This window comes from Odontesthes bonariensis, chromosome 11 (assembly GCF_027942865.1).
Source record: "Odontesthes bonariensis isolate fOdoBon6 chromosome 11, fOdoBon6.hap1, whole genome shotgun sequence".
Classification (NCBI taxonomy): Eukaryota; Metazoa; Chordata; class Actinopteri; order Atheriniformes; family Atherinopsidae; genus Odontesthes; species Odontesthes bonariensis.
In genome coordinates, this window is record NC_134516.1 from 24,704,215 (window position 1) to 24,722,387 (window position 18,173).

General features: G+C 44.6%; 5 non-coding genes across 5 annotated transcripts; all 5 read left to right on the plus strand.

The window, feature by feature from the left end:
* Positions 1 to 360: 360 nt before the first annotated feature.
* Positions 361 to 433, plus strand: trnak-uuu (transfer RNA lysine (anticodon UUU)). The gene has a single exon. It is a non-coding gene; the product is annotated as a tRNA-Lys (tRNA).
* A 1,608-nt stretch (positions 434 to 2,041) lies between these two features.
* trnas-gcu (transfer RNA serine (anticodon GCU)) lies at positions 2,042 to 2,123 on the plus strand. Its single transcript has one exon. It is a non-coding gene; the product is annotated as a tRNA-Ser (tRNA).
* Positions 2,124 to 3,133: 1,010 nt separating this feature from the next.
* On the plus strand, positions 3,134 to 3,215 carry trnas-gcu (transfer RNA serine (anticodon GCU)). The gene has a single exon. It is a non-coding gene; the product is annotated as a tRNA-Ser (tRNA).
* An 11,659-nt stretch (positions 3,216 to 14,874) lies between these two features.
* On the plus strand, positions 14,875 to 14,956 carry trnas-gcu (transfer RNA serine (anticodon GCU)). The gene has a single exon. It is a non-coding gene; the product is annotated as a tRNA-Ser (tRNA).
* Positions 14,957 to 15,966: 1,010 nt separating this feature from the next.
* trnas-gcu (transfer RNA serine (anticodon GCU)) lies at positions 15,967 to 16,048 on the plus strand. Its single transcript has one exon. It is a non-coding gene; the product is annotated as a tRNA-Ser (tRNA).
* The last annotated feature ends 2,125 nt before the right edge of the window (positions 16,049 to 18,173 follow it).

Sequence of the window (18,173 nt, forward strand, 5' to 3'; positions counted from 1 at the left end):
GCTGTTGGTACATGGAGGATGTGAGGTCTGTAGCAGGAGGCAGCAGCATGCTGAGTTTGTCTGAACTCTTCCATCTGTCTGATCCCACATTATCCCAAAGCCTGTGAGCTTTTCCATTCCTGACCACACATCCCTCACACTGTTCTGCTGCAGATAGTTTCCCACCGACTTGCTCTCTTCCTTTTTTCTTCACACTCCTCCTTAACTCCCTGTTTCCCTCCATGAAGGCCTTCTTCTTTATGCTCAGTGGCTGCAACACAAGTTCACATCAACCAGGCGTTTGTTCAGAAAACAGCGTCACAGCTTTGGACTCAGGAAGTGTTTCAGATGTCAGCTGTCACTCAGACACACTCTCATAGGGCCTGGATAGCTCAGTTGGTAGAGCATCAGACTTTTAATCTGAGGGTCCAGGGTTCAAGTCCCTGTTCAGGTGTAGAAATGTAATCTACCACTTAACCTGTACTTCCCTCTATGCCTGCACTCAGTTTCTACACTGTCACCTCTGACAGAGCCTGGCTGATGCTTTTCCTTCTATGTAGCTTATTGTTAGCTTTGCTGTTAGCTGCATCGTTATATCCTCATTTGTAAGTTATAGAAACTACAGAATAATTCTATATAAACTATAGAAATCACCTTGAATACGCCAGCTGCAGAGTGTTGATCACATATATTGAAACTACAACAGGTTAAGAGCATTTATCATGAATAGTTCTGCTTTATATCAGGGCTTCTTTTCACTTAGATTTCACTATTTGGACAACCTGTAATGAATGAACACCCAGAACAGAACACAAGACATTACAGAGATAAATCAACGTTGGTGCAGTTTAAACAACAAGGGCATTGTTTGCTTCATTTAAGTGGATATAAAACAAAGCAATTCATCAGAAAAATCAGTGTCAGAAATATATTTTGTAAAGGCCTCAAGAGACATAGATGTTGGAGGAAGTTGCGTAAACTGTGATGATGTCACAAGTTCAGTCGCAGTGGTGCTTCCAGCTTCTCTGGAGTTTGGTGTGTTCCACATAAGGAGCAGTATTCTTTAGTATTCATTCAACTACTTACAAGCAGGCTTTTCAAACAATGCTTCTGTCGCAGAATTTTTATTTGCCTACACCAAGTACATTTGGGCGATTGAATCTATCATGAAGAATTTTGAGTGTGACTTCAGGCTAATGTGAAAGAACTGTCTTTCTTTCAGTTTGCATCCACCTTTGCCACATCCAGCTGTTAATCATTTCCTCCACAGAGGACAAGAGGACAGAGTACAGACGACAAAGGAAAGACAACTGGAGAATGCGGGCGTCGATCCCGCTACCTCTCACATGCTAAGCGAGCGCTCTACTATTTGAGCTAATTCCCCTTCGGTTGATGTATTCTTAGAGCTTCCTAATTAACGAACCATTTCTGACCGAACGCTCCATTCCTTGATACATAAAAAGGAATAGATCTCACAACTGAAGCTTGTTGGTTTTTATCAGTGTTTTTCAGAGTGGTTGAATGTATCAAGTAGAGTCTTGCGTTCGATCAGTGAGACATGGAAAATCCGTAGTGTTTCATGGTTTGGCAGATTCTTTTTTCTTTCCGATTTTAAACAAATTTGAATTTGCACATTAGTTGGTTTGTCTTTATTAGATGATCATTAAAGCCTCTCACCAGAAGAGCACCTGAAAGATTTCTGAGGAGTGCGGACATCAATCCCGCCACATTTTGCCTGGAAAGCAAGCCCTTTCTAATTTGACATAGTTTTTCTTCCATATTTGGGTATATTCTGAAGAGATTGTAATAACCCCAACCTTAAATTTGACTTATCCTAAGTGCAATTGCTTTTGTTTCGCCCAATTTTAAATCAAACAACCTCAAACATCCCTACATGGTACCACATTTAGATAATAATGATTCTATTTTTGTGAAAGGAGGATAAATTCATTTCCTCTGCACGCGAGGCCATTGTATCTAATGAGGCTCCAATTTTGAGATCAAAATTATACCAGCTGTAGTTTAAGACGGAATTTTTTATGGTCAAACTTGCAACAGAGAGGACGAGGTGGCCGAGCGGTTAAGGCGATGGACTGCTAATCCATTGTGCTTTGCACGCATGGGTCCGAATCCCATTCTCGTCGGCTTTGCATGTCAAGTTCTGTTCTGGGTTGTTAAAATTCCTCATTCCACTTCTTACAAGCAGGCTTTTCAAACAATGCTTCTGTCGCAGAATTTTTATTTGCCTACACCAAGTTCATTTGGGCGATTGAATCTATCATGAAGAATTTTGAGTTTAACTTCAGGCTAATGTGAAAGAGCTGTCTTTCTTTCAGTTTGCATCCACCTTTGCCACATGCAGCTGTTAACAATTTCCTCGAAATAGGACAAATTTAAGACAACTGGAGAATGCGGGCGTTGATCCCCCTACCTCTCACATGCAAAGCGAGCGCTCTACCATTTGAGCTAATTCCCCTTCAATTGATGTATTATTAGCGCTTCCAAATTAACGAACCATTTCTGAGCAAACGATCCATTCCTTGATACATAAAAAGGAATAGATCTCACAACTGAAGCTTGTTGGTTTTTATCAGTGTTTTTCAGAGTGGTTGAATGTATCAAGTAGAGTCTTGCGTTCGATCAGTGAGACATGGAAAATCCGTAGTGTTTCATGGTTTGGCAGATTCTTTTTTCTTTCCGATTTTAAACAAATTTGAATTTGCACATTAGTTGGTTTGTCTTTATAAGATGATCATTAAAGCCTCTCACCAGAAGAGCACCTGAAAGATTTCTGAGGAGTGCGGACATCAATCCCGCCACATTTTGCCTGGCAAGGAAGCCCTTTATAATTTGACATAGTTTTTCTTCCATATTTGGGTATATTCTGAAGAGATTGTAAGAACCCCAACCTTAAATTTGACTTGTCCTAAGTGCAATTGCTTTTGTTTCGCCCAATTTTAAATCAAACAACCTCAAACATCCCTACATGGTACCACATTTAGATAATAATGATTCTATTTTTGTGAAAGGAGGATGAATTCATTTCCTCTGCACGCGAGGCCATTGTATCTAATGAGGCTCCAATTTTGAGATCAAAATTATACCAGCTGTAGTTTAAGACGGAATTTTTTATGGTCAAACTTGAAACAGAGAGGACGAGGTGGCCGAGCGGTTAAGGCGATGGACTGCTAATCCATTGTGCTTTGCAGGCATGGGTTCGATTCCCATTCTCGTCGGCTTTGCATGTCAAGTTCTGTTCTGGGTTGTTAAAATTTCTCATTCCACTTCTTACAAGCAGGCTTTTCAAACAATGCTTTTCACGCAAAATTTCTATTTCCCTACACCAAGTTCATTTGGGCGATTGAATCTATCATGAAGAATTTTGAGTTTAACTTCAGGCTAATGTGAAAGAGCTGTCTTTCTTTCAATTTGCATCCACCTTTGCCACATCCAGCTGTTAATCATTTCCTCAAAATAGGACAAATTTAAGACAACTGGAGAATGCGGGCGTCGATCCCGCTACCTCTCACTTGCGCTTACTGTGTTCCGTCAATTTCGCCAAAGTAAGCCCAAAGTAAGCCCAAAGTAAGCCCACATTAGCCAATCACGTCTCAGTTGAGCTTACTTTTGACCAATCACGTTTCCCCCTTTGGGCTTACTTTGGGCTTACATTTGACCAATCAGCGTTCCTCCCTCCCATGTCTTACTTTTGACCAATCACTGTTCGTCCTTCCTCTCCGGCATACTTTGCCGCATTCTGTAGTCCGGCAGTTCTCAACTTTCCATCTATCTCTAAGGTAAGTCGTGTTTTATTCTGTTGTTGACCGTAAACTTGTAAGCTTTTCTAGGGTAAATAAATAGCAAACGGTGTCGCTAAACGTAGTATAAAATGCAAAATATAAAAAGTTAAAAATATCGCCTGATATGCGAGTGTGTGAATGATGAGCGAAGCCGCGCTGTTTTATGATAGCTGGAAAACGGATGAATGGATGGATGGATGGATGGATGATGGATGGATGGATGATGGATGAATGGATAGATGGATGGATGGATGGATAGATGGAGTAGTGCCAGGAGACAGTTCTGTTTTTAAAAATGTAGCTCGGTAGGTCAACAAACTAATAGAAGTCTAACGTAGCTGTCATGCTACCATACAACGCGAATAAGTGTTAGCATTACAGTTACAGAGTACAGTTAATAAACATCACAGCAATTATCCTAGGCCTGCCGCTGCATGTATTAAAACCCATATGGACAGATATACTGTATGTATGTATTGAAAGTTAGCCTAATGACATTTTACATTGTTCTGATGGGTTGGCGTGACGTCAATGTGGCGTTAATCCACGGATCTGATTAGCTGATTTTAGTTCTGATAGAAAGGAAAATAAATAACCTTAATAAATTCAGCCTGGGACAGAAGCTCTGGCTGCACCCCCTGCTATTTGTCACACCTCTGTGTTACAGCAGGTGCGAGGGTGTGGAATAGGGGCGTGGCATGTATGGGAAAGCTAACACTTTCCCTCAGCTCTGTGTGCAGCTGCTCTGTGTTTGTTTGTTTGTTTAATGAGTGAGGGGGGCAGCCTCTGTTACAGTTGAATTTACACATTTTTTCAAAATTTTCATTCACAGAATGTATGCGTATCCAGCTTTTCGCCGCCAGTCAGCCAGTTCAACCAGACTGCTCATGGCGCCGTCGGAGGAGGCAAAGAGCTTTGGCAGTGTCAGGTCTGGAAGAGCTAAACCCAAAAAGGAGGTGCTGGCAGAGGCCAGCAGCTTTGTCACTGGCCATGGTGGAGACCAAACTGATGACTTTTTAGTACTGGCTCACTGCCAGCTTCAGTTTGGTATGTACCAAGGCCAGAGATTTAGATGGCTCCTGGAGAACAGTCTTGGCTATGCAATATATTTATTGCATAGTATTTCAAATGAAAGAGCACAAGAAACCCCTCTTTCCCAAAATAAGCAGCTGTTCCTGCAGTACACTTCCCAAGTCAGAGAGATGACAGAGGAGCTGGAGAAGTTTAGGAAGAAGCAGGGCATGCAGGCAAGAGCACGGGAAACTGGAGACTCGGGCTGTTTGATGGTGGAGTTTGGAGATTTTAAGGGCCGCTCCATGAAGGAGGTTTATAGCCGCTTTCGGACTGTAGGAACCTTTGGCAGTTCTAATAACCTTTTAATCCACGGGGCCGTTTTCTCCCGTGTTCGGACATACAGGAACTCGGGGCTTTCTCCCTCAGTTCCTATAACTATTTAGCTCCTTCTCCGAGGTCGGGTCTTTTCATGGTTCTATAGAACGATCTGAGGGAGGTGTGTGGTGGTCGGTAGCTACGCCCCATGTCATGCTATCACAGCTGAAATGTTTCCTCAAAGACACAGACACAACCGGCGGCTGTTTAATAAGTTAAAATTACACTGGTCTCATTTGTCTGCAGCGCGCTGCTCTCCTTCCTTCCTTCATGAAATAAAAAAGTATCGTCTCCTGACTCTCTCTGTGAGCTCTTCCAGCCTCCATATTAGACGCCTGATGTGATTGTCCATGATTAATATCACCATCATGCAGACCATAAACACAGTGGCCTCCCCACTCTGCATATTAGCTTCTTGGTGGTGTTTTTTCTACTCTCCTTACTTTTACCGTTTTGTTTTGTGTTTGAATGTAGCGCTAAACGGCTAACGGCTAAAGGCTCTAGCATGGTTGCCGCGTCTGCTCGCGCGAGCGGTGTTGATGACGTCACGAGTTCGTGTCCGCCATAGGACCCTATATAGTGGCGCAAGTCGTTGCGCGCCAGTTGTTGCAATTTTCTCCGTCACAGAGGTGGCGCTGCTACGTGAAGGTTACCTCTACTCTACAACCACGAAAGTGGAGAAGAAAACTGCCGCTGTCAAGAGCAGAAATACTGTAATTAATGATACTGCTGCAGTTTTTTGATCATTTTAATTATTTAATTCAGTTAATAGAGGTGAAGGTTTGAAGCCCCCGGCATCAACAGAGTCTCTGCCCTCTTCTTTGCCTTCACATATCTGTCCCGTAGCTTCTTCCACACATTCTTACAGAACTCTCCCTCTTTCCCCAAAGTTCTGCCCATCTCTGTGCACCAGTTTTGGGAGTTTACGTGCTCCCTGTGCTGTTTCACTGCAGTTTCGTACAGCTGCCTGTACAAACGCACCTCCTCACTGAGCCGGTCTCACATTGGTCCATCCGGTTCGTTGTGCTCGGCGCCGCCAAGTTACAAAAATCGACTGGTGCACGACAACGCGCTGCGCCGTCTTTTCAAGGTAAGCGCCAGGCCTGATACGTCATTTTGACGTCACGGTCCACCACCGCCGTGACAGACGCGGCAACCATGCTACCGCCTTAACACGTCACTGAAGCAGACGGCTGCGCGCGGCGCATCAGTCCCTATCAGGTCCCGACTCATGTGCGAATGCAGACTGAAACAGTTCCGCTGGGGAAGGAATAGTTATCAGAACGAAATTCGAGGAGGGTAGTTCTGATAACTACTTTCTTAGAACGGTCTGTCCGAAAGCGGCTTATGAGGACCAGAGCAGGGAGGCCCAGGCCCTCATTAAGTACCTGCTGAGAGCAGATGCCCGGCCCAACACCAACATGGCCGTGTTCAAGGCATATGTCTTAAAGAGACAGACACCTGCCTCCACTTCCCCTGCACCACCTGCAGCCTCCACTTCCCCTGCACCACCACCTGCAGCCTCTACTTCCCCTGCACCACCACCTGCAGCCTCTACTTCCTCTGCACCACCTGCAGCCTCCACTTCCCCTGCACCACCTGCAGCCTCCACTTCCCCTGCACCACCACCTGCAGCCTCTACTTCCTCTGCACCACCTGCAGCCTCCACTTCCCCTGCACCACCTGCAGCCTCCACTTCCCCTGCACCACCACCTGCAGCCTCTACTTCCTCTGCACCACCTGCAGCCTCCACTTCCCCTGCACCACCTGCAGCCTCCACTTCCCCTGCACCACCACCTGCAGCCTCTACTTCCTCTGCACCACCTGCAGCCTCCACTTCCCCTGCACCTCCACCTGCAGCCTCCACTTCCCCTGCACCTCCACCTGCAGCCTCCACCTCCTCTGCACCTCCACCTGCAGCCTCCACCTCCCCTGCACCTCCACCTGCAGCCTCCACCTCCTCTGGAATCCAAACTGGCCCATTGAAAACTGCGACTGTGAAAGCGCTGCTGGCACGGAGCAAACATTTGTCTCCCTCACAGCTGGCAAAAAAGCTGACATCACCAGCCAAACCCTGTGAGTAGCAGTTTGAATTTTCCCTCCATCAGTTCTACTTGTGTAGCTTTACCATTTTACAGACTTGTAAAACGCAGAGCCTCCACCTTTTTGCAGCTCCAGCACCACAGTGCCCCTTACCACCACCTTCAAAACCCCTGACGGAACACTTGGCCCAACAGCAGCTTTTCCCCTCTGGTAAGTACGCACCATCCTGTGTACATTTGTCTCTGTGTGTTGTTAGCAGCAGGCCTGATGGTTTAAACATTTGTTCTCCAGGCTCTTCTGAGGTTGATGATGAGGAACTGGTATCTGCTGCAGAGCAATGTGAAGCACAGCTAAATACAGGTGTGGCATATGACACATATTGTGAGAAGGTTTAGTGACAACACTAAAAAGTATTATTTTGTGGAAAACTTCTGTGTTTTAATATATTTTTCTTCACAATACAGAATTCTATCAACCGGGATGCATTCTTTGAGTGCACTTCTTCCAAACCTTAAGGATGTACAAAGGTGTCTGGTTATTGTTTTGTGATTTTGCTTCCCCCAGCTCACTTCCACTTAACTCTGCGCACCCATGGGCTCTAATACAATCACCTGAAATTTAATGGCATTTTTCGCAGTTACACTGCGTGCTCCTCTCATTCACGCTTCAGCTCCTCTGAGCCCACAGACGGTGGCCATTCCTTGTTCTAACCATTAGAATCGATTAGTAATCGTAGTCTCTTTACTGTGTCTGTGTGCATGGTTCATATCTGTGGGCATCATTAATACTACTGAATTCATTTTGCATCATTTTTCTTGCTCTATTCCATTTAATTGTTACTTTTTTTAACATCATTTCTTGTATTCACAGCTTCATATTTCTTGCATCAGAAAGTGTACACTGGGTTCTTTGCTTCTTAAAACTATTCCTTCAGTTTCTGTCTGTAGTATTTCTGCACTGCGCCTGTTTGTGAGCTGCATTTATGGCATCTTACTATCAAACGCAACGGTTAATCTAATATTGTTTTGCTGCCTGCTTGCCTCGTTTCTCCTTCATCAGCTCTTGCAGCCACTGTGCATCTGGAGGCCGGTGCCGATCCTCCACCAGCAGCGATACCGGGTCTGGTTCTTCATCAGCCACCGGCTGAGCTTCCCAGTCACTGGAAGAGTCAGCTTCCACCTTTCCAGCAGGAGTGGATTCGGCGCACCTTGTTCAAGGCCAACCCACGAACCGGTAAGCCGGAGCTGGTGGCTCCGCTGAAGCTTTGGTGGCATCCTCCTCAGCCCCCCCTCATCCACAGCCAGCCTCCCGCCTCACCCGACCAGTTCTTCTGTCGGCCAGTCTTCCTGTGGATGCCCCAGAAGATGTGGCTGTTTCCTCTCGTCTGTGTCCGTCCAGCCTGTGGCAAGCGCAGACTAACAGCAGCAGGGCTGTACCAAACGGTGCGCAAGGTGTTGGACATTGACGGGTGGTATGACCTTGCCACTGAGTACCTGGAGTGCAAAGGCTGCTCTAAAAAGTATCCTGCTTGGTCCGAGGACATCTTAGGCCAGCTGGATATGGGCCACCGCAGCCAGTTTCCAGCTTTGCTTACATACAGGTCATTCATAATGAATGTTAACCATTATAAGGTGCTTGCATTTGAGTTGTTCTTGACATTACACTCTTTCCTTCCCTTAGATACTCATGTGACATCCGGGTGCTGATGATGATGAGGGAGAGGACGATGGGCAACAGTGTGACTCAGCTGTACAAAAAGCTGCTGGAACAACACAGCGAAACACGGATGCAGCGTGTCCTGCAGTACCTCACAGCTTGTGAACCATTCACAAGGTCCTCTGTAGTGCGCCCCCCTGCATTCGCCGAGCCTCCCCTCTTACCTGCGCTTCCCAAGCCCAAGTGGCTGTTAGCCGTGTATGCCAGGGATGTTCTTGGGCGACTTCATGAGGTCAAAGCCAAAATCACCAGCATCTTTGGCTCTGTCCTCAAGATGGACTCCACGAAAAAGGTATCACAGCTCTGTTTATAAGCAGAATTCTGAGTGTATACATAATGAATACAGATTTGAACTCTTTTTTTTTTCTAATCTTTATCTTTTCTGCATAGGTCACCAAGAAACTTGCTGGTGCTGCTGCAGGTACAGCTGCCTGGTGCACGAATGTGGGCAACGAGCACGGTCAGGTTCTTGTCTCGGTCCTGACAGCCGGCGAGGGACAAGCACTGGACGCGATGGCAGCTGGCCTGATGAAGCGGTACAGTGTGGCAGGAGAGGCGCCACCCAGAATGATGTACGTGGACAGAGACTGCTGCAGTCAGCATGGCCCTTGTCGGGTGAAGGCCATGTTTTCAGAGTGGGATGGGCTTCAGGTGCGCCTTGATATCTGGCATTTCATGCGGCGGTTTGCTGCAGGCGTCACAACTGAGGCCCATCTCATGTACAGCATCTTCATGGCACGCCTGTCCACGTGCATTTTTGAGTGGGATCCGGAAGATGTTGCTGCTCTGCGCCGTGCCAAGGAGGGTGAGCTGGCAGCAAAGAGGATCGGCCACATCTCGGAGGAGGCGGTGACCACTCGCATCACCCGGAGGGAGTTGGCGCTGCACTGCAGGAGGAGGACCAGAGGGGTGGAGGAGACCACCAGACTGATTGGCTCACTGATCAGTCTGTTTGACAGTGTAAGTGGGAAGGACACTCTGGGCGTTCCTCTGCTGGACCATGAACGGATCCAGCAGATATGGCAGGAGCAGAGGAAACATGTGGGCTGCATCCAAGACCCAGAGGACTTCCCACTTTACATCAGGACAGGCACCCTGAAGAAAGGCGGTGTGGAGCTGTGCTGCTACAGGTGTGCCCGTGGCTCCACCTCCCTGGAGTCCTTCCACCTCCACCTGAACAGATTTATTCCAGGTATTGCCTACATATGGGTTACTACCTATTTTGTCTCAATGTGTGGTTGTAAAGACAATTATTTTTTAACATAATTCTATGACATGTTACAGATCCTTCACAGCATATGTATGTCATATGTAGTGAATATCTTGTACGAATGTGACAAACGCTTCTTTGTTTATTTCCCTTCAGGAACCAGTGCCAGTGATGCGCATTTCCAGGCGTATCTCCTTGAAGGGCTGATGCGCTGGAATGATGACCGGATGGAGGACGCCGTCAAAGGAGCACCTGCTTTCCGCTCTTATGGCGGTGCTCTGAGAGAGGCAGTGGACCAGCTCAGCCAAAGGGTGCTCGGGAGATGCTGGGATGAGCGTTATCGCACACCTGGAGCATACACAGGCAAGAAATAATGCCCCATTCAACATGAAAAAGAACAGCGTGATTAATGTGACCTTTAATAACACTATTTATTCAGTTATCAGTTAAACCTTTAATGTATTAAAGGCAGCGGGAAGAGAAAGTGTAGCTGCTGTCCAGGAGAAGACAAACTGTTAGATAGATGTAAGGTGAAATATTAATTACTTTCTGTTTTATGTGTTGTTTTTGTAGGTGAGTTGCTGGGAATGGAGTACTTGTACAGCCAGACCGGCAACACAATGACTACTGTGCTCCAGAGCCCAGAGGAGGAGGACAGGCTGGTGGAGGCAGTCAGTGATGATGTACAGGATGAGGGGTTTGAAGAGGAGACCTTCAACGACATCACCATTCCTGAGCTCCACGAGGATGACCTCTCCCGTGATCTGGAGAACAGGCCCTCATCGCTGATGACGAGTCCTCAGGCCTCACCACCTCAGGCCCCTCCATCACCTGCTGACCTGCCGTCCACGTCACATGACGGGGGACAACATGCTGTCGCTGGCCCTTCAGCGCTTCCTGACACTTCTCAGGTAAGACACATTACTGGCTATTTCAATCTAATGACATTTTATTTCATATATATTACTATTAATCAATTCATTTATTAGGGAGCAGTCTTCTTACCTCACTGAGCTGCAGGTGACCCAGGTCATCCAGCTGTGGACAGCTCTCCCTGAAGGCGACAAAGAGCGGGTCAACTACCAGCCTCGTCATCAGCCCAGACTGACAAGTGGCCGTTTTAAGGCTCCTAAGCGGTCTGGAGTCACGCCGGGTGTGGAGAGTGTCAAGTGCTGCTTGATTGGACATCCTGGGGGGCCAGCACAGTGGCCCAGCACCAGCCGCTTGGTGGAGGCAATGTGCACACGGCTGTGCACTTTGCACAAGACCACCACCAAGAAGGCTGGAGATGGACCAAGATACTCAGCGACTACCACCACATCCGGGACCTCGTGCTCAACAGTCCGCGGGTTCTGGCTGAGACGATGATCCAGCTCTTTGAGCTAAATCAGAGGACACTCATTCAATGGTAGGTCAGGCACATTATTCACCTCAAATTGACTGAAGAGCTCTCTAATGAATACATATCTAACAAAACTGGTCTTCTCTCAGGTTTCAACGGCGACAGAAGAGCCAGGAGAAGAGTGTCCTTTCTCAGGGAATGACTGCAACAAACCCGATTCCTCTGGCACCCGACCAGCTTCCACCACCCAAGGAGAAGCTGGGGCTCCTTCCCTCCACATCTGGCCCCAGGCATGAGTTTGTCCTCCCTCCAAATCTGGAAGGACAGGCTCCTGTTCTGCGGCCAGGCCGACGGCCCGCTGCTGCCACCAGAGTGCAATTGATTTTACCCACCTCCACGGCACCAGACACTGAGCAGCCCGTGCAGTTCATAATGCTGACAGCGCCTGGTGCCTCAGCACCCACTGCAGGCCCAGCTCCTCCCATTCTGCCCCCTGCTGCTCCTGTGTCCCGGTTCACAGAGAGGAACAGGCGCCGGCGGGCTCTCCAGGAGGAGAGTGGAGTCCAAAAAAGGAAATATGTCGGAGCAGTCGGCTACAACACCTGCAGCCAGTGTGGGCACCCAAAGACTAAAGAGTTCGGGCACAGTCGTCACGGCAATAAGACATTTTGCTCACGTGCCTCGAACGGCAAAACTCTGGAAGAGTGGCTGGCAGAACAGAGACCAGCAAAATAAATCTGTTTCTCTTGTAAATATTGTATATTGTGTGCTATAGTATGTATATATTTTTTCTGTACAGATTTTTTAACTTAGTGTACAGTTTTTTTTACTTGTGTGTATAGTTTCACTTCAAAGTGTGCCTTTTAACCGTGAGTATAATGGCAATAAAGACTCTTTATTCTTCTTGATTCTTAAATATTTGTTTATTTTACATTTTGTTCATCTACATTAGATCTGATTGTACCAAAATTTAAGACTCATCATCTGTACATCATCAAGAAAGCTCCATATTACTCCATATACCAGCTCCCACAGTCTTTGAAGACACTTTATTGTTATCATTATTATACAGAAACAGAAATAAACATGACAAGTCATTAGGGGGGCATGTGATATTAAATCCAAAGCAATGCTCTTCATAATAAACACAAAATTATAAGTATGAATCAATACAATGACGTGACACTGCTATGGCATCAGGCACACTTATTATCATTATGGCTATTGTTATTGTTATTATAATAACAATAAACAGATAAGCATTATTGGTCATTGGGAGCATATAACCCTAAAGCTAAAGCCATGTTCTTAGTAATACACAAAATAAGTATTAATTAATACAATGGTCATAAATCGCGATCGGATTTCTGATCGCGAGGGCGCATCACAGCTCTGTCCGGCACATATCTGGTTCGCATCTAACTCGCGGCAGGTGAGTCCATTGACATAGTATTCAAAATCTTCCATAATGCACAGAGATATCGCCTGGATAAAGCTGCATGGAAAAATGTCTCTGATATTTAATTAATCTGTATTTTCTGCGTCTTTTCACTTGCGTTGACGGGCTCAAAGATCGGCTCCCTTCCTATGCTAAGCGAGCGCTCTACCATTTGAGCTAATTCCCCTTCGGTTGATGTATTCTTAGAGCTTCCAAATTAACGAACCATTTCTGACCAAACGATCCATTCCTTGATACATAAAAAGGAATAGATCTCACAACTGAAGCTTGTTGGTTTTTATCAGTGTTTTTCAGAGTGGTTGAATGTATCAAGTAGAGTCTTGCGTTCGATCAGTGAGACATGGAAAATCCGTAGTGTTTCATGGTTTGGCAGATTCTTTTTTCTCTCCGATTTTAAACAAATTTGAATTTGCACATAAGTTGGTTTGTCTTTATAAGATGATCATTAAGGCCTCTCACCAGAAGAGCACCTAAAAGATTTCTGAGGAGTGCGGACATCAATCCCACCACATTTTGCCTGGAAAGCAAGCCCTTTAGAATTTGACATAGTTTGTCTTCCATATTTGGGTATATTCTGAAGAGATTGTAATAACCCCAACCTTAAATTTGACTTATCCTAAGTGCAATTGCTTTTGTTTCGCCCAATTTTAAATCAAACAACCTCAAACATCCCTACATGGTACCACATTTAGATAATAATGATTCTATTTTTGTGAAAGGAGGATAAATTCATATCCGCTGCACGCGAGGCCATTGTTTCTAATGAGGCTCCAATTTTGAGATCAAAATTATACCAGCTGTAGTTTAAGACGGAATTTTTTATAGTCAAACTTACAAGAGAGAGGAGGAGGTGGCCGAGCGGTTAAGGCGATGGAGTGCTAATTCATTGTGCTTTGCACGCATGGGTTCGAATCCCATTCTCGTTGGCTTTGCATGTCAAGTTCTGTTCTGGGTTGTTAAAATTTCTCATTCCACTTCTTACAAGCAGGCTTTTCAAACAATGCTTCTGTCGCAGAATTTTTATTTGCCTACACAAAGTTCATTTGGGCGATTGAATCTATCATGAAGAATTTTGTGTTTAACTTGAGGCTAATGTGAAAGAGCTGTCTTTCTTTCAGTTTGCATCCACCTTTGCCACATCCAGCTGTTAACAATTTCCTCAAAATAGGACAAATTTAAGACAACTGGAGAATGCGGGCGTCGATCCCGCTACCTCTCACATGCAAAGCGAGCGCTCTACCATTTGAGCTAATTCCCCTTCAATTGATGTATTATTAGCGCTTCCAAATTAACGAACCATTTCTGAGCAAACGATCCATTCCTTGATACATAAAAAGGAATAGATCTCACAACTGAAGCTTGTTGGTTTTTATCAGTGTTTTTCAGAGTGGTTGAATGTATCAAGTAGAGTCTTGCGTTCGATCAGTGAGACATGGAAAATCCGTAGTGTTTCATGGTTTGGCAGATTCTTTTTTTTTTCCGATTTTAAACAAATTTGAATTTGCACATTAGTTGGTTTGTCTTTATAAGATGATCATTAAAGCCTCTCACCAGAAGAGCACCTGAAAGATTTCTGAGGAGTGCGGACATCAATCCCGCCACATTTTGCCTGGAAAGCAAGCCCTTTATAATTTGACATAGTTTTTCTTCCATATTTGGGTATATTCTGAAGAGATTGTAATAACTCCAACCTTAAATTTGACTTATCCTAAGTGCAATTGCTTTTGTTTCGCCCAATTTTAAATCAAACAACCTCAAACATCCCTACATGGTACCACATTTAGATAATAATGATTCTCTTTTTCTGAAAGGAGGATAAATTCATATCCTCTTCACGCGAGGCCATTGTTTCCAATGAGGCTCCAATTTTGAGATCAAAATTATACCAGCTGTCGTTTAAGACGGAATTTTTTATGGTCAAACTTACAAGAGAGAGGACGAGGTGGCCGAGCGCTTAAGGCGATGGACTGCTAATCCATTGTGCTTTGCACACATGGGTCCGAATCCCATTCTCGTCGGCTATGCATGTCAAGTTCTGTTCTGGTTTGTTAAAATTTCTCATTCAACTACTTACAAGCAGGCTTTTCAAACAATGCTTCTGTCGCACAGTTTTTATTTGCCTACACCAAGTACATTTGGGCGATTGAATCTATCATGAAGAATTTTGAGTGTGACTTCAGGCTAATGTGAAAGAGCTGTCTTTCTTTCAATTTGCATCCACCTTTGCCACATCCAGCTGTTAATCATTTCCTCGAAATAGGACAAATTTAAGACAACTGGAGAATGCGGGCGTCGATCCCGCTACCTCTCACATGCAAAGCGAGCGCTCTACCATTTGAGCTAATTCCCCTTCAATTGATGTATTATTAGCGCTTCCAAATTAACGAACCATTTCTGAGCAAACGATCCATTCCTTGATACATAAAAAGGAATAGATCTCACAACTGAAGCTTGTTGGTTTTTATCAGTGTTTTTCAGAGTGGTTGAATGTATCAAGTAGAGTCTTGCGTTCGATCAGTGAGACATGGAAAATCCGTAGTGTTTCATGGTTTGGCAGATTCTTTTTTCTTTCCGATTTTAAACAAATTTGAATTTGCACATTAGTTGGTTTGTCTTTATAAGATGATCATTAAAGCCTCTCACCAGAAGAGCACCTGAAAGATTTCTGAGGAGTGCGGACATCAATCCCGCCACATTTTGCCTGGCAAGGAAGCCCTTTATAATTTGACATAGTTTTTCTTCCATATTTGGGTATATTCTGAAGAGATTGTAAGAACCCCAACCTTAAATTTGACTTGTCCTAAGTGCAATTGCTTTTGTTTCGCCCAATTTTAAATCAAACAACCTCAAACATCCCTACATGGTACCACATTTAGATAATAATGATTCTATTTTTGTGAAAGGAGGATAAATTCATTTCCTCTGCACGCGAGGCCATTGTATCTAATGAGGCTCCAATTTTGAGATCAAAATTATACCAGCTGTAGTTTAAGACGGAATTTTTTATGGTCAAACTTGAAACAGAGAGGACGAGGTGGCCGAGCGGTTAAGGCGATGGACTGCTAATCCATTGTGCTTTGCAGGCATGGGTTCGATTCCCATTCTCGTCGGCTTTGCATGTCAAGTTCTGTTCTGGGTTGTTAAAATTTCTCATTCCACTTCTTACAAGCAGGCTTTTCAAACAATGCTTTTCACGCAAAATTTCTATTTCCCTACACCAAGTTCATTTGGGCGATTGAATCTATCATGAAGAATTTTGAGTTTAACTTCAGGCTAATGTGAAAGAGCTGTCTTTCTTTCAATTTGCATCCACCTTTGCCACATCCAGCTGTTAATCATTTCCTCAAAATAGGACAAATTTAAGACAACTGGAGAATGCGGGCGTCGATCCCGCTACCTCTCACATGCTAAGCGAGCGCTCTACCATTTGAGCTAATTCCCCTTCGGTTGATGTATTCTTAGAGCTTCCAAATTAACGAACCATTTCTGAGCAAACGATCCATTCCTTGATACATAAAAAGGAATAGATCTCACAACTGAAGCTTGTTGGTTTTTATCAGTGTTTTTCAGAGTGGTTGAATGTATCAAGTAGAGTCTTGCGTTCGATCAGTGAGACATGGAAAATCCGTAGTGTTTCATGGTTTGGCAGATTCTTTTTTCTTTCCGATTTTAAACAAATTTGAATTTGCACATTAGTTGGTTTGTCTTTATAAGATGATCATTAAAGCCTCTCACCAGAAGAGCACCTGAAAGTGTGGGAGAAGGATGTCATGACATGTTCATGACTTCTGGCCTAGTTACATCCTGGGCCTTGTTGACTGGTTCAGAATATTGTTGATAGTTAGAATGAGTTGTTTAACATTAGGCACCTCCAGAGAGTGCCACGTACGCTTGTTTTGATAAGGACCAGCATAAAGATAGATCACAGAAGGAAGACGGTGGACATTTTGTACATTCCGAATGCACGTTTTGCTGTTACGGTTTGTTCAATAAACTCCCCAATGGACGGCTGACCAACGCGGGATTCGACTCTAATTTCTCCACAACATAATGGTGACCCCGAATTCGTGAGAGTTTGCATCTGGATCCCGGCGGAGCGTGTCCTCTGTGCCCCGACAACCGACATCAGCTGTAACAAGCCGGCAGGTGGGATTTTGTTCCTACCATTACGCAGTTGATCTCGGTTAGTGGAGCACAGCTGACGGCTTCTTCCGGCTTCCCCAAATTTAAAAGAACACAGGAGAGAGACGGATCCTGCACACGGTAAGCTCTTCCATTGTTACCTCTGCGCAGGGGGGCTGTTGAAATTGTTGAAATTGTGGGCCAAGGGGAGCCAAGTGTTTTAATTGAGATAAAAATTGGGTAAACAGCAGCTTATGTGAGACGTGTTTTGTGAAGCAGACAGCTGTGAGCAGCTGGTCGGGCTATTGTGTTGTTGTATTTTTTTGTTGGTAATTAAGAAGGACTATAGTCGCTGCGCTCCGGCCAATTGTGAATCGGATGAATTCAAACTGGATTAATTAATAGCTGTAGAGAAGCGGGTAGGCCGTTGAGCGACCACCAATAGTACCTCTTGCGTTCTATCAGCCATCCTTCAATGCATGGGGGGGGGGAACACTGACGGGAGTACGGGGTACACTAGACGCATTAAACATACGTGAAAATTATTTTCACTAGTCAAGGAGTAAAACGAATACTGATAATTGATTGACTGGCGAACATTAAAGTTCAACGATTGAATCAATCAGGCTTTCAAAAAAAAACTCTGAAATGAAAAAATCCAGTTCTATGAGGAGCACATTTTAAGTATATATGTTTATATCATTTTATATATCTGCCTAGAACTCTTTGGAGTTATCCGAGACCTCAGTATAAAGACATTTTGAGAAGAAAATTCAAATTCATTTATGAAATTGGCCACAGGAGATTATTATTGAGAGGTCACAGCGAAGCTGGTAAAGTACACGTCAGCATCTGTTGCTTTGGTCAGAGACCATATCACAAGGCTTGTAGGGAAAACACATTTTGTATTCCATATATTGCCGACACCAACATCTCCTGAAAAATTAAAAGTCTAAATGAAAGAAATTGATAATTTAAAAATGTGAAGATTTGAACGGTGACTGACACAAAACTTTTGACCGACTGACTTGAGTGTGTGGGACCGGTCTCTGTTGTCTGTCAATGTGTGCGTGAAATCTGATGTTTGTGTGAATCAAGAAAGAGAAGAAAAGA